Source organism: Drosophila ficusphila, unplaced genomic scaffold (assembly GCF_018152265.1).
Source record: "Drosophila ficusphila isolate 14025-0441.05 unplaced genomic scaffold, ASM1815226v1 contig_791, whole genome shotgun sequence".
Taxonomy (NCBI): domain Eukaryota; kingdom Metazoa; phylum Arthropoda; class Insecta; order Diptera; family Drosophilidae; genus Drosophila; species Drosophila ficusphila.
In genome coordinates, this window is record NW_025064737.1 from 18,273,866 (window position 1) to 18,290,957 (window position 17,092).

General features: G+C 38.1%; 1 protein-coding gene across 2 annotated transcripts in view; it reads left to right on the forward strand.

Moving 5' to 3' along the window:
• Positions 1 to 2,670: 2,670 nt before the first annotated feature.
• LOC108091627 (extracellular serine/threonine protein CG31145) overlaps positions 2,671 to 17,092 on the forward strand; it is a 64,819-nt gene continuing 50,397 nt past the window's right edge. For both annotated transcript variants that reach the window (XM_017190923.2, XM_017190926.2), the window contains exon 1: positions 2,671 to 2,791. The gene's annotated coding sequence lies outside the window, so the exon portion shown is untranslated. The remainder of the gene's footprint in view (positions 2,792 to 17,092) is intronic.

The window sequence follows — 17,092 nt, forward strand, 5'->3', positions numbered from 1 at the left end:
TCGAAATACCCTTGGGGATCCCCATATGTTCGATCTGCGACGGGGAACTATAAGTTAATGTCTGCCAACAGTTTGTTTATTTTGGGGAAGTTGGAGTAATAAATGGGAGTGTGTTGAAAAAGATTAAGTTGAATTTAATGATGTAGGATTGATGGAAACCACTTTGGTTTTGATAGTAAGAAGGTGGGCAGAAGATTTATTTGAACATTTAAATATTTCCTATTGAATAAAGTATTGAAGTTATGAAGTTATTTTTATGGGTTCCATTCTGAGAAACAGTTTTTCAAATTATTGCCAAATAAGTTTGCTGGGAAATAATGATTAATTAATAGTTAGGGGTTATTTCTCAACAATATAGTTCCTACTAAATATAATTGTTGATATATAACTCGTTTTTTTTTAAGTCATTTATCATTCTAATTAGGTTTGTTTTAGGATTAAGCATCTTTGAATAAAGCCCCTAAACTTATTATTATTATTATTATTATTATTATTATTATTATTATTAGAAAACCCTTCAGAAATGGCATAACTTTTTCTTTACTATTGATTTCTGATTTCTGTTCTTAAACCTTCTAGGCGATTGTAATAACTCTACTCATTAAGAGTATCGAAAATGTGTCAGCCAAAATGGGCTGAAATCGGGGACAAGCCAATCTGTTAACTGCACACCCCCTCCCACTTCCCCACCCTTCGCCAATAAAAGTGCAACAGGGTCTTATTGGAAACTCGTTTCCGTCCACCTTGGCTTTGTTTCTTATTAGCTCTGCGGCTTCTTAGTCAATTACTATTTTAATGCAAGCTCATTAGCCGAACGCCCCCCGCTGCGGAAAAGCAGAAGCAAAAGCAAAAGCTAAAAGTGAGAGGAGGAAGAGCAAGCTTTGATTGCTCTCCGGGTCTGTTTACCTTTTTCAAAATGTAATCAGCTGTTTTAGCTAAGTGAGAGCGACTAAGCAGCGGATAAGTCGGAGAGAGCGCTGCTGAGAGCACGTAACTGTAAAGCCAGGCTTTGGTTGATACCTTTTTGTCAATTGATTGACAACAACAACGACAACAAGAGAGCGAGCAGCCGCAACAACTGGAGGTATTTTAACTGTGAACGAGAGTATTCGTAGTTGGGGCTGCGCTCCCCGCGCTCTGCCGCAGCGAGATTTCTGCTTTCGGTTTTCCGTTTTCCGTTGTCAGCGTTCAGTGTTCAGTCTTATTGGAACTTTTGTGCTGTTAAGTTGGTACGACGCGGGCGCTCTTTCTCCCGCTGACTGGTGGGCTATCGTTTTTGTTGCCTCCGCAGCCGCTCTCTCCTGCCGTGCTCTCTCTTTTTTTGGGGCTCCCACGCGTGCTCTCCCCTCAGAATAAATCGTTAATTGACGATTCGCAAAAATATCGAAGAAAATGCAAAAGTTTAGCGTAATAATCTCGAAATAATCGCGGTGCAGTGCAAAATAACAAGCAAGGAAATCAACAGCAAAAAAGATTCTCTGGTGCAATCAAGAAGCTTTCCGCGTGTGCGAGTGTTTGTGCCCAAGTTCATGGTGTTTGTTTGGTTGTCAACAACAACAACAGTAACGTAAACAACAAACACAAAAAATACCTAGGCAAATTTATTAGTCAAATGAAAGTGCAGAACAACTATTCTTATGTAAAGTGCAACGAATTTTTAAAATTACAGAGAAATAAAATGTCAAAGTAAAAGAATCACGGGAAAGCCCCTGTAAAAGCTATCAATCAATTTTAAGGGATATAGTTTTGTTTTATAGCTATAAATCAATCTTATCAACACAAAATTATTTTTAGTGTTAACATTTTAGTCAGACATATCACGTTCTTAACTATTTCAGTGGAACAAATCAAGCTTATCAGTAAAATAAATAGAAAACACTGTTGAAATGCAAAAAGTAAATCTTTAATAAAAATTCCGTGATGCACATCAAGCTTAACAGAACAAACACTTAAATCCATCTTCCGTTCTAAATTTATTTTGAGGAAAGCGAGAGAAGTTTTTCGCCAATATAGGGCAAAAATTCAATCTTCGGCGTTTATCAATCTTGAAAGATGTTATACAGCGCGCCAAACACAACGAACTACTAGATACAGATACTCGCCGTGTATCCGAATGTCGAACAAGCTGTTGCTATATACACACTCCTAATGAGAACGATAAACAGGAGTTAAGAGCCCGGTTTTCCGCTGATTGCAGTGTTGTTCAATTTGGCCCCTCTATCTGGCTGTCCATCTGTATCGCGTGGCGTCATCAGCGGTCGCGTTGATAAGCACTGATAAGCCATCTAATTCGCTCCCTATCTCGCCTGATTTTTTCCGCTCTCTCAGGGCGTCGAGTTCGAGCGCTAAATTTCTGTTTTTATTTTTTTTCCGCCCGCTTTGTCAGCGTTTTTTGTCTGCGCTTTTTTGTGTGTCTGTCTTCGCCGGCGACCTTAGGCAACACCAAATCAAATTTTTTGCTTCCATTTTGCGCGTTTAATTTGCCCCAGCTATATATGTATACCTTATATATAAATTAGATTCCCTCGCTGAACGTCGGGAAAATTGCCTTGTGTGCGACTTTATCAAGTATGCAAAAGCCGTCGTAATTAAAATGCAAAAGAAAACGCGAGTGCATAAGTAATTGCCATCTTTATAATTGTATCTATTATAATTGCATTTAATTCATAGCGGAAATACTAACAGCCATAAAAGCAAGAGATTTTCCCATAACGAGGAGAAAACATAAAGCCATTAAAAAGTGAAAAACAAACTACGCATTTATTGAATTTGCATACAATCAAAGGCCAGGGTAAGTTTCCATTTAGTTAAGCAAATGAATTAAATTGTCGGTTATCTCTATGTATTTTCCACGCCCCTCTACTGCTTTTTACCTCCAATTTTCTCCTGGCCAACTTACGCAGTTGAAAATCAATAAGCTTTGACTCTTGCTTATTCCTGGTTGAACCCGCCGACGTTTTTCATTAGCAACAGCTGATTGCACAAGCTGCACACACCCGCTCTATCCACCCACTGCCCCTGACCGGTGCCACTCCCCCCGCAGCGGACCTTACCCCCTCCGCCCCTTCGCCCACCTCCGCCACACCTTCGTCGAGCAAACGCTTAACCTTGGCACGCCTTCGCACACAGTGAACACACCTCGCGTAGAACAAAAGCTGGGTAACTCGGTTTCAATTCGAAAACCTCAAATTGCAGATTTCGATTTGAATAAGTCGGTCTCACTTCCGGTACTTAAGTCTTTAACTACCTTTAGCCCTTTATTATAAGTTTAGCACACCTTCACACCCATTTGATCCACTTTAACTTTAAACTTCAAGGACTCTTAAACAGAAATACATTTGAATAGTTTTAGTGTTTTTTTTTCGTTTCATGTTTATATTATTCTGAAATGATATAATAGCTCATATACACATATACGATCTAATGGTTTTATAATGAGCTACCAAACGGAGTTGTATATGAAAGCTAAAACTCATATTAGAAACAAAATTTTTAGGTATATTTTTTAATACTTACTAGCTTAAGAGTTTTTTGGGTCATCAAATTGTCCTATTTTGATAGGCTTGACGTGTTCACTTCCGCAGAGACCTCACTGTACCCCTGGGTGGGAACGCTGCTTTCTCCGCTCGAGCGGTTTGTTGGTGTTTTTGTTTTCGCTGGCCTGGCTTCCTGGCGCCTCATTAGTTCGCCTCCCGGTCTCCATTTATTTGCCAGAGTCTCGGCCATGGACTTCCGCCCCGCCTGCCACTTCCACCCCCGCAGATTGTCTCAAGTGATGCATTTGCCACTTCATCGTGTCAATCAAAAGTTGAAGTCCCCGAATGCAGTGAAAGGGGGGCGCAAAAGGGGAGTGGCAGACATTCGCCTAATCAGGCCAAAAGTATAGAAAAGGGGCCCCAATAACAAACCCAAACCCATGCCGCATTATAATCAGCTTTTGCTTGTTTTGACGTTTCCAGGACATGCGTATCCTTGGCCGCTCTCTTGTGCAGACTTTCTCTTCAGCATTTCCTCTCTCAGTTCTCTCTCCAAAAGCTCCACCACGTGATTTTCCACAGCTGTCATCAGCTGTACTTTGACTTTCATTAAGTTCCCGCAGGCGCCAAATATATAAAGCTTGTCGGTTCAGCTTTTCCATATCCTAAAGCTCTTTGGTTCTGCATTTATATATATCTCCCTTGTGGTTTTTACCACCTGTTGATGTCATGTTTGAGGTTCTTCACTTCTTTAGAAAGTTTCTTTTGGCTCTAAGAATTTATGCAAATTCTAGATGTTAGCTTGTAGCTATAAAAAGATCTTAGATTGATAGGACCAAAAGAAACACCAAAATCATCTTCTCATGAGGTGAGCGTTCTATCATTTTGGGGCTATCTAAATCATTTGTTACAGTGAGAAAAAATTAAAAGGAATTAGCAAAATTAAATTAAATAAGTTCTTCTAATGGTTCGCTTGCGAGGTTTTTACTGACTTTAAAGCAATTCTCTTCCCATTACTTTCACTCCAATCTTTTCGAGCTGCCGTACTCCGCGTTCTGAAGTGAAAGGAAGTTTGTTTCGGCTGGGAGTTGATGCTGCGATGCTTTCTAAATGATGGTCACTTAAGACCGAGCACTTGCCATTCACAATTGCCCACGCCAGACAGACCATGTGCTCCATATAGTATGGAGCCAGCACCCACGAAAAACCACTGACCGACAACATTCTATTTCAATTAGTGTAACTGACCTATGCCATTTGCTATTTTGCAATTTTCTCCGCCGACGCCGCCAGCCGGAGGAACATTAATCAGCACGATTTCAACCCGTTCGGGGTTTTTGTTTACACACACTGGCATTCATGCTCAACTCCGGTCCAATGCCCAATGCCGGCGGCAGTCTGGAAACCAAAAATACTACGGCAAACACAAACAGTCGAGTACTCAAAACATGTATATGTACCATAGTACTCACACAAGAAGACAGTTTGCCCATAAATATCGCGTGAAACTGCCGCATTGTCTCGGATTTCAAATTTCGATTTCAATTCGACCCATTGAAAGTTCGCAATGCTCGTACTTTTTGTTTTGCCTTTTGACTTGTTTTTGTTTTCGCGTCTAATGGCTTTTTAATATGCCAACAAAAAAGGGGATACAAAATTATAATTTCCTATATTTATAGAGTGCACAGGCCGTGATCGTGTGGGAAATCTCCGTTTGTCACGCCTTTTGATTCGACTTATGATACGAAGTTACGAAAATTGACAAATTTTCAGGTAGTGCAAACAAATCACATACGATCTTAAAAACTGAAATGTTTCGGAAGAGCAGAAATTGATGTGCCACTTTATTCACACGTTCTATAGCCTTAAAAAACACTACTCATATAGAGAAATTACGACTTCAAAGATTATGAATAATGAAATAATAAACCTTAAATTTATTCAATTATATACATCATGGGCTTTCGTGCTGCACTTTTTCACTTCCTGCACTATTTTATTGTATATAGGACATCATTGCCATTTAAATTATTAATCCTCTGGTACCGTTTTGGCCAACTCATTATCTGTTTGAAGTCCGTGAATAACACTGAATCACGCAATGTTTTTATCGTATCATCGCTGAGGCATCTGTCATACATCCATCAAAAGGTATAAGTATATATTTATATATCATTTGATCAATCACAGTTAATGCTGTTGGCCAGCGTTTAATTGCGTTCAATTTGATGAGTTGTTGGCCACGATTTGTGTAATGGTTGGAAACTTCGTAAATAAAAAGGGGAAGCTTGGCATTGTTAACGGCACGCCATATAATATTTAAATTACAAAGTCACTCACATAGCGATATTGACGTATGCATCATGCCAGTTGTTAAATATTTATTAAGCGTCGTCGCTTGAAGACCGTTTTACAGTTAGTTTGACCCACCCGCAAACCGGTTTATTACCATATTTTTTTCGGCCACATAATTTTCCCTCCTCGAGTTCTGTTCTGTTTGACTAACTGTTATTTTTTATTGCAATTTTAATATGTAAAATATACTGCGACGATATTATACAACAAACGACAAACAAAATCAAATATTTATATAATTGTGGACGAGCAAAACTTTTTTGGTAAATACACAAGGGCTAAAAAAGTGTGAAAACGTATTTTTTCGATTTCTGCTTATATTAAACAAACATTTCTCTGGCAGCTTAAAAAATTGAAAAATATTTATTGTATTTGTGCGTGTGCGCTTAATGCGATTTTTATGGCACACGAACTTTCTATAAGTAGTATAGAAAGTGGTTTTCAATTTGTCTTTGCTTCCAGGAGCTTTGCCCAGATGGCGCTAGCGCTCACAAGAAGCTTTATCCTATTCAGGATATGAGGTCCTGCGAAAAGCTTACTTGTTGCTCTACTTTACCTGAATAAAATTCAAAGCAAAGATTAATTGGCGAGGTAATTCTTCGAACTTGGTACTTTGATTATTTTTATTGATAGGAAACCGCTTTATGGTTAGTTGTTTTTAATAAAAAATCACAATTCTTAGAAAATCATATAAGTAGGTCTTTGTCATAGATTTTTGAAAATCTCTGTTCAATTCCTACGTCCAATAAATCTTTTTCTGGAAAATTGTTGACAACGTAATATCAATGATAAGGCTGCAGAGCGATCATACCTTTTAAAGAAATGTAGTATGGAAAAAACGTCGCGTGGTGCAAAACGTGAATGGCACAAACAATCACAAATAACAACAATCGTTAATGCAATCACGAGTGCAGAAATCACCAACAAACCAAAATAAAAATAAACAAAATAGTTCGGAATAAAATGTGAGTTTCACCAAATGTCACGTTTTATGTAACATTCGTTGTATTTAGATTTGTTTTACCTTTCGGTAGCTCGAAATAAATTTAGTGCAGTATTAATAATAAATTGGATCAGGTTCCTGAACAGAATAACAAAAACAATTTAAAATATGCAGAGGAAAATGACCAATGACAATTGAACCTCATAAAAAATCCACTTTAAATTGAGCTTACTGCCGGCGGAAAATTAAATTTTGATAAAAATTTGAAAGCCAAATTCCAAAGGTATACAAACAAAGTAAAACATAATAAAACAGTCGTAGAAAATAAAAAGCTTTACTGTATATAATAAAATGCAAATAACAGGTAAACCACATCAAAACGTGCAATTAAAGATTTGCATTGAAATTAAACGACTTAACCAAAGAAATTAAATAATTGCCAAAAAATGAAACCATAGAAAGATTTAGTAGATAATTAGTTTGTACATAGGCAATTTTTTTATAAAAACAAGCTATTTATGAAATACTATTTGGGAGGACATATAAATAGAAGTCATCAATGTGTTAAAAATGAACTGCTCTTGAATTTATTGATACTATAATTCTGGGGAGTTCCCCGAAAGAGTTCACTATCAAACCAGTTATTTCTTCACAAACACGGGTAAAGCACAAAACACAATTATTTTTCAACTTGTGACGTGACGGCGTGGAGTTCAAGATAAAATAAATAAAAACGCTGTTGTAAAGTAAAAACTGTGTCAATGAAATTTCCGTGGGGTAAACTGCAATTGTTGGTCGTAAAGCGGCTGGCTGGCGGACCTTAGTTCGAAGTTTTCTGGCCCAGTCTGGCATTCAGTTCCGAATGATTCACGAACTCGTTTGGCACTTTGGATCCGTGCGATCCATCGCCTCGAGGCCCATGGTCTTGGACGAGCTGTGAGTATCTTCTCGATAATTAGTTTGTTCGCTTGCCTCACTAATTATGCTGAAATATTCAGCTGGAAACAAGTTAAACTTGTCGCCTTATCGTGGCTTTGACTCTGGCTTTTATTTGATTGAGCTTAGAGCACACACACCCCAAAGTGAATTCTTCCGAAAACGGTGTTAAATATTTCGAATAGCTCCCCGCTTCTAGGCATTAGTATGCAGAGCGTGGTCCACAGTCGTGGGTTCGGGTTCTCGACCAGGAAGCATCCACACCCGGCACATGCCACACGGCTCCTAGCTCTCGAGTTGCTATTTGGTATGGATGGCCTGTTGTCAGGTTAAAGTTGTTGTATCATATATGGGAGAGTGAGTACTTCCAGCGGCGATTTATGTCTGTTTTGATTGCCGCCAGTTATGACTGCACTGCGAGAAATGGCAAGAAAAGTAAACGGGATTCTCTAGGTGGTTGTATAAACAAACATGAAAGCATTACAATAATTCAATTAATGAAAATTTCCTTTTAAACCTTAGCCACTTAAGCCAGAATTCCCATTTTCTTTTGGCTACTAGGTTTTATTCAGTAATTCATTTAATTGATGACATTCAGGTTCTTAGGACTTTTAATATAACATTTTGATTAGTTAATTTCAATTAAACGCCAAGTTGAATATTTTGATAAGTTAATTTCAATTAAACGCCAAGTTGAAGATAATTCTGTTTTCCTAAACGAGTAGTTAGCACTTTAAATATTTAATCACTTAACCATCCTCATTTGATGAACGTTTCCCACAGCATTTTAGTATTGAACTTAAGCCTAAGTGGCTGCTATAATCCTCCACTTGCCCACCCAGTTTTCGACCCGGCTTTTAAAAGTGCCCTATCACTGGGCGTTTTCTAATCGGTCGATGCCCTGATTTCGTTTCTCCCATCATTGTGAACTGCATTGACCGTTAGTGGAGCATCGGAATTTCACATTATATTGTCAAGATTCTTTCATTAACTGGCCATACAGAGCAGATTCATACATTCTGTGTCATTGGAGTGCATGATTAATCAGAAATACAATTTTAACAGGCCGCCCCTTGATGGAAAAGTGAAAATCATTGTTCGATGTGCTTGCAGCTTAAGCTAATGAAGCGCATTAAACGGAGCCCAGCAAGCCAAAGTGTTTGTCTGGGTGAGTGTGTGTATCTTAAAGATACTTTGGCCAGACTTCGGCTGCTGCCATTGTTGGTCTTGTCAGCTTGTTGTCTGTGTTCTGAGCCAGTGACACAGAACGACACAGGGAGAGGCAAACACAGATACTCGAACAAACCAAGCACACATCTTCTAGGGAGAAATGGGAGGAAAGTTCGGTTCTGGTCCGCTAGGAAAGGTTAATGAGTTATAAAACTTATGGCACTTACTTTGTTTAGTGTAAACGATACGCATTATTAAAATGCCTTTATGTGTCTGTGGGTCTTCTGTTTGTTGTGTGTAATTTTCGTGTGTCAGATATAATTTGGCTTTACTAGGCTACCGCTACTGCTAAAGATACAGATACAGATACAGATACAGTTTGTCTTTATGCTCGATGCTTTCTTGCGGCTTTTGTTACGCTTTCCAGAACATGACTCGGAATTTTCGGCACTGCTTTCGTTCTTTATCTAATTCTACACGCCAGACGCTTTCTTAACTGATGAATGAAGACATCTGCAGGCGGTCGCCGCAGAAAACCTGGCTTAAATGCCATTTAAAGAGCAGAGCGAAATGGCCCCAGAAACTGTGTCAAACCTTTTTTAAGAAGAAGTGCAGAAGCCGAGTAGAAATAGAAACAGAAACAGAACAATGCCAACAAAAATGGGGGCCAACAAACGGGGCAGCGGCGTTTAGGCAGTCAAAAGGTTGCAAAACACAAAAGCGTAACTGTGCAGCCAGATTCTTTTCTTTTGCACGCTGTAATTAAATCTTATAGAATGTCCGGACTCCGGACAGACGAAAAATAAGCCAACACTGTTGTGGCTCCTTACCTTTCTCTCTCCAGTGTGCGTTTGTGTCCGATTGCAGGCAACATCGTTTTTGGCCATGCTTGAGCTGCTTCCCCAGTTCTCTTTATTATTACCCGCCTCTTTTTTTTTTTATTTTGGGGCTTGGGTTTGGGTTTCGGTTTTTGCTTTTCAGCTATTTTTTCGGTTCTGAAATAGCCGTACTTAAAAAGGCAACAGCCCAACCGCATCACAGGCAAAGCCCAGCCTTAAAATATATCCACTTAACAAGCGCAGCTGCAGCTAAGCCCTAAATGGGCGTGGCACGAGCTTTAACCCCTGCCATCCGCCCACCCACACTTTGCCCCCCTCCCCACACACTCCACCTCCCCATTTCCCTCCGTTAAGAGTGTGTGGCAACCAAAGGGCAGACAGGGGGCCACCTTGAGGTGCCACTTTTGGTTGGAGCCAATTCCAGTTGGGTCTGCCTAATGAGTAATTGTTGAAGCCACCTTTGCATACCCTCACTTGTGTAAATGTTAACATTTTTGTTAAAGCTTAAACAATAAATACATCACTTGCGCTATTCGTTTCGGTTTGCATTTTATGAGCCGCTTTTATAATGCATTTTATGAGCAATTATTTACCTTATAGATATTCTTTTAGTTTTCAGTTCAATTATGTGTCAAAGTGTCAAACGTGATATATGATAGCTATTGGGTATTAGCCCATTTATTATTTTTAGCTAAATTAAGCTTCAGCAATTTAGTCATAGATAACTTGTTTTTTGGTAATTAACTTTATTTATATTTAGTACTCTTTAAAACTTTTCAGATAAACAAACTGTTTTTTAGGGTGTTTAAAACCACAACATTTCCCAAAACTCGTTTCTCCTAGTGTGTATTCAGTGAACTTCTTTGGGTTTGACTGTTCACTTGGGGTGAACCAGATTGAAATGCAGTGAAATTCCATGGATTGTCAACTGATGAGCTTGCAAGAAAAGAACTGAAGATTTATTTTTGTGCCAAAATTGTGAGATGTACAAAATAAATTGAAATCAATATTGTATAAATAAAGACGGACACTGCTTTTGGCATTCTTAAAATTGGTTTATCAATGTCAGGGTTAAAATTAGCCTACAAAAACCATTGGTTAGTTTTTTGTATCGTGCACTGTAATTTATGCTAACTTGCATATTCATTTCCCCTTTAATTTTCAACCAGGTGCTGCTATGTAAGCAAAATTTATTGGGCCATTAGGTGCATTGTATTTCAAAGTCAAAATCCGATTCGAATACCTTTCCCCAGTGAGGTAAAGTAATTGTATTTGTGCAAACGAAAAGCAAATAAGGACATTAAAATAAAGAGATATGTTAAAAAAAAATAGTCTTGACAGATTTCTGCAAAATTCAAGATATTGTAACAAATAAATTTGTTGTATGCTTTCCGCTGGGATTGTTGAGTTTTTGAGGTAAAAGTGAACTTGGCTAACAATCTGTTTGGCTCTTAAGAGCCTCCCCCGATGCGTTGATGTAATTACGTCTGTTGTGGCCATTAAATCTTTATTTCCAAACAATTCCTTGGCAAAGGCAAGTATTCACATTCTAGCAAATACAAATTTAATTCTATGTTGAACATTTGAAATTCGAATGCCGTTTCGACGCAACAGAAACTATGATACAATAAAATTTTATTGAGAGATAGAACGGCAGCTAGTAGCTATAAATGTGTCCGGCCAGCGACACTGACATACAGATATGGCAGATGCTATATGCTGCATTTTATTTGTAATGCATGAGTATATCGAGTATATCGCATGATATGCCAGGCAAAAAATAAGCAGAAAGCTTATTGTTTTGCATTGTGTTTTTGCTTGGCTTTGCCGGAGCGTGACGCGACCAAGCTAAAAATTAAATTAAATTTCAAAAATGCATTACTGCAATTCCATCTAAAGCTGTACAAATTTCTTATACAATGTATTTTATTGCAACTTCGGTTACAACGAAAATGCTGATTGCCTGCAACTTCCGTTGCGGATTTATTTTGTTAACAAAAAACAAAAATGCAGAATGTCGATAAGTAATGAAAATAAAGTGAAATAAAAGCACTTAACTGGTGCTCAAAACCAACTGAACATATGAACAGCACTCGAAAGGCGAGCAGCAAACTTTTGTTGAGTTGAGTTTCATTTCGGATCTGGCCTCTTGGCCAATCCACATGTGGTGTTTGGCCCGAAACATGCCGTAAAATTAATTTTACGCACGGCCTCGAATCATGACCAACTGAACGTTATAGTTGATTTTGTTTTTATTTTATTTCCGCCGAAGAAGCTTCAAAAGTTCAATGAGTGATTGAGTTGCGAGGAAGTTGATGGGAAAACGAAACCCTTTTCACTCCAATTCACTTGGTGTTTGGGCGGTATCCAAAAGTAATTGAAAGTTTGCTGAGTTTATTTTAGGGCTGCAAATTACATTAATTAAAATGCAGATTATTAACGAACAACTTCGAGCATGCCATGTTCATTATGCTGATTATTTGCGTGCCCGCCTTCTTGATAAGTTATTAAAAATAACCGAATTAGACCAGTGTTCGTTTTGGGACTGTTCCAAATTAAAAATAGCCGCCCTATTTATAAGGCTCCCATTATATTTGCCCCATGATTTCCTATTTGTTGCCACAAAGTTGTTCCAAAACAAATTAATTCAAAATTGAATTTTCGGTTTTGTGGTCAATGGAATAGAGCAAGCGGGATTGGCGAGATAGAATAGAATAAAAAACGCAATTGTTTGCTTTTAATTATGAAAACGCCACCAAGGACTGAACGGAGCTGATAGAGCTCGGAGCTCAGAGCTCAGGTTTCTTACTACACTTCTGTTTTGTTTGCCGTGGCCCGCTGCCACTGGTGATTTCGCCGGCGCTTCTGCTGTTTATCAATTTTCAATATTGACCTTTGCCTGTTTTGTCTTTGTTTTTGCTCTTTTTTTTTCGTTTCGTTTGGGTTTAGTTGAGCTACATTAAATATACACACAACGCCGTGCCAACGATTGCGTCGTGTTTGTCTTGTGGCCGCTCTTTCTCGCTCTTAACACCTCTACGGTCTTCGGGGCGGGGGGAGCAGCCACCTGGCGGGGAACCAAGGGAGGGGGCCACTGGGGCGGTGGCAAGTGGGGAGGGGGCGGGGGAGTTGGATAGTACGAAAGTGCGGTAGAACGTTCGGGTGATAGGAAGGAATACACACAAATATTTGCGCTATGCAAGGTGACATTTTTGGGGCTTTCTCTCCCGTTCCACCTGCCTCTTTCCATTTAGCAGCTATTAATAGGGGCTTCTGGTTGATTGGACTAGGGCACAGGTACAGTGGGTCCCATTGAAAGGGGATTAAGGGTATCATCAAAAAGTAAAATATAAAATTATATTTTCTTTAAATTTATTTTTAATAGAAGTCTTAGAATCTTAGGCAATTATTTCAAACATTTTCAAAATTGAAAAAAATGTTAAGCATTTGAAAAAAGTGTATTTAAATTTTATTATAAATTATTATCATTAAGTAGTTATAGCAGGGTAAAAACTAACCCATTTTTTCATCATGGTTTCTCTCGCATTTCTATTTCTGTTTAGCTTAGGCCAAAAATAAAATTGCCATCATGTCGTCAATTGAATTGGAGCGTCAATTTCAATTTCTAGACGCTCTGCAGACTCCCTTTCCTTCCGTTCGCTATCAGCCTGTCTGCTCCGCTCTAATTTAATTGCAGAGCAATGTCTGAATATATCTAGATGCATGGGGGAATTCACACAACTGCAGCGACCATGTGTACTAATGCGTAGGGGAGGGTGGTCCCATACCGACCCCCTAAAAGGCAAAGGCGATAAAGGTGAGAAAAATCAATTTTTCAGTTCAGTTCAAAAATTTACTATGTAGAGGGATCAGTTTACTATACATCTAAATGATTAGTAAGTGCGTAGGTGCTTTGAAGCGTTAGATATTCAGGCAAATATAAAACTCTACTTTTTGGTCGTACTCAAAAGTAGTGGTCCGAAACCGACCCCCTATTTCTTAACAGAAAAATTTAATAACATAAGATAGAATTTAATGATTTTGACGTTTATTAAGAAATATATTGAAGGTTCTTTCCAGAAAATAAAAATTAATGTATGAAATAAAGGGCACTGTAGTCAATAGATGAAGTCTGAGTTGTCCCCTTTCTCATAGTAAGTTTTCGCGTTGTTTTCGCGTTGTTTTTCTAAAGCCGCTCGTTGATGACTGTCTCTTCGCTTTCTTCTGATGTTTTTGCTGTTTCTGTTACTTTTCTTTACTGAATCTTGTTTACTTTTTCATATTTTCCATCAAAAATACGCTATGACATATTAAGCTGCCAATAAATGGGGGTCGGTTTCGGACCATCACCTAGCGGTCGGTTTCGGACCACCACGACCTTTTCTGATTAACTGCTCGGCATTAACTAAAGACGCAAAGAGCGATGTAATTCTAATTATGTGAGTGAAAGTTAGGACTATCAACGATCAGAAAAATTTACTCTCCGATTTTTATGCGGAGAAAAAAAACTTTAAGCTCAAGTTCAGTAAAGCTCAAAAATAAATGTCACAGGCGTTGAAACAAAACAAACGGAAAAATTGCAGTGAAACAAAATAAGTCAAAGTGGCTATCTATCTCCAAAATGTCTGTGTTATAACAGCTTTTCACTGAAGTTACCGACAATTCGGCTAACATCGCCATCTCTGAGAAACATGGGGGGTCGGTATGGTACGACCGGTCGGTATGGGACCACCCTCCCCTACATATTTTTGCTGATTGATTAGTCACAGGAAGTTTAAAGTCGATAAGCAAAGTGCACTTAACCCAATTAGCTGCACAAAAGCCGATAAAATAATAGCATTTAATTAAATTTCAATCGGCGGAATTGTCAAGTTTTGAATTAGCCAGCCATTTGTCGCCCATTGTTGCTGTTGTTGTTGTTGTTTGTTGTTTCAATTTCCTTTTTATCGAAGCCGTGGAAAATCAGTTCTGCTCTTGCTTTCTAATGACTTGCGTTTCAATGAAAGTTCAATTAGTGTGTGCACAGAGCGAAAGTTTTCTGCAATACAATAAAGAAAGCGGCGGAAAGAATAAAAGCCAAAATCGGGGAACTAAATATATTTTGGGCCTTTGTCCTTTTTGGCTATCTGAACTTCCCCTGTCTTTTATCGCTCGTTTCCTCTTCAAATAGAACTGAACATAAGCAGATTCTTCTAGGTCCTCATTAACATTTATTTGGTATTGCGGCATGCCACAAAAAAAAAGGTTGTGTTCCCGCTTCCGGCAAATGGTGCAAGTTCAATCTGAGTTTTATTGAATTCATTAAAAACGCCGCACACTTCCTACTTGATTTTTATTTAATTTTTTTCGGTTAGTCCAATTTCTGCAGTTTTATTTCTGGCTTTGCTGACACTTAAACAATTAAAATAGGATTGCTGCGGGGAGTGGCGGGCACTTCTCTTCCTGATCTGCGCCCATGGCACACATTGCAATTTCGCTGGCGAGGAAAAAAATTCGCAAAAACTATATGGCATGAATGTATTTAAAATGTAGCCATCCCTTGTCTGTCTGACTCTCTCTCCAAAATGCCATGTCGTCTGTGTGTGCAGATTTGGTTTGCAGATTGTATTTTTTTAAATTGGTTTATCCGTTGTTATTGTTCGAGTTTTTTATTTCATCTCCTCCCTTTTGGTATTGGATGTACAAATGGTATTTTTTTTCTGCTTTTTTTTTGACTGGTCGGTCGTAAGTTGTATGGAATTGTCACACGGGGCGTATGGTGATATGCAAATGAAATTTTAATAGAGGTTAGAGAGCCATTACACAGGTAAATGCAATAATTGACATGTTATGCTTTTAGTTTAGCAATAAAGGGATTTTCTAGTTCGATAAACAAGAGGCGTTTTACCGAAAGATGATAAAGCCTTTTTCTAGTTTTATTTCCAAAGAAACTAAGTCGTCCAGCTATATTTATACAATCTAAAATGGTTTTTACTTCAGCTTGGGCTTTTGTAAGATCGTACACACATTTAAAATCTCTTTAATTAAATATCTATCATATTTTTTTGTTAAGAGTGCAGACAAACGGATTTAGCAAGCACAGAACTGTCCAACAACTTAGCCTATACAGATTTCTTGAAAAGCTTAAGTTTAAAAATATTTTTTTCTATAAGCTTTTCTTTTTCCAGCCAACTAAGACAGCTTACCCCTAAAATTGCTGTGCATTTTTGGCTTACCTCCTTGTATTTTTTACCTCTTAAGTAATTTATGGAGTGTAATCAATTTATTGTTGGCCGTTTTTGTGGTAACCACTGCTGATGTAGAAAAAAAGTGTAATAAATTGCTGATGTTAATAAAATTTAATTAAATCGAAAGCAAAGTAAACCCATAAAGAGATTACGATAAACTGCTTGATGCGAAAATAGAGGGGAAAAAATAAAATGACATAAAATTACCGGTAAAACAAATTGAAAAATTATTAAAATTTACTATAATTGGTGGATAAGTTTCAAGTGCGCCAACCGCCTCTCAACAGTAGCTTTTTTGCCCTTCAATTTATTGATGAACATTTGCGAACAATTTACATGACATGTTATTGTTTTTTTTTTTTTTTTTTTTTTTTTGGGTTTTTGCATATTAAAACCCAGTCTTTTTGCGAGAATGCAAATCAATTCTGGTGTGCGCAGAAGAGCGATAAAGCCATTTGCATGGCAATCTTCCCTTTGTTGTTGCGCACTTAAATTTTAATTAATGAATTTGTTATCATTTATCGTCATGGTGACAGCAATTGTTGCCATTTCCCCAACCTTGCCACTGCCACCGTTGATAGCATTTTCTCCGGGCAATCTAATTGTTGGGTGCTGTTGCCTTTGGTGCTTCGCCCTGTCGCATCAATGCCAGTTGTTTGCCACAGCCATTGTCTGTCAAAAATTTGACAAGTCACGCGAGTGAGAGATGTGGCAGAGTACTTGGAATATGGGTTAATACTCACCTATAAAGGGGAGAACTAATGGTTTTTGTGACGGCACAAAGGTGCAGAAAATAATGCCAAAGTTGACAAAGGGTAAATGGAAGCTTTAGGCAAAATTTAACGATTAGGGAAATTGTTTTCGAAGAGGATAAGTAATTGCATAATTAAAGTGTTGTTTCGGTAGAAACAATTAAGCGAATTTAACTTGCTCTTGATTTTACTTTATTAAATTCATTTTCTTGGGAAAAATTCCAATTTACTCGCTCATTTTTATTCAAATTTTACGATTGTGCAATCTACTGAGTCCCTTGAATTTAATTAGAAGGCCCTCTTCAGGGTGCAAGTGTCGCATGTCAAAAGCCACTCGAATATCGCTGGCCAACTGAGGTAATTCAGCTGAAAGCAGCCTCTCTAGTTTCGCTTA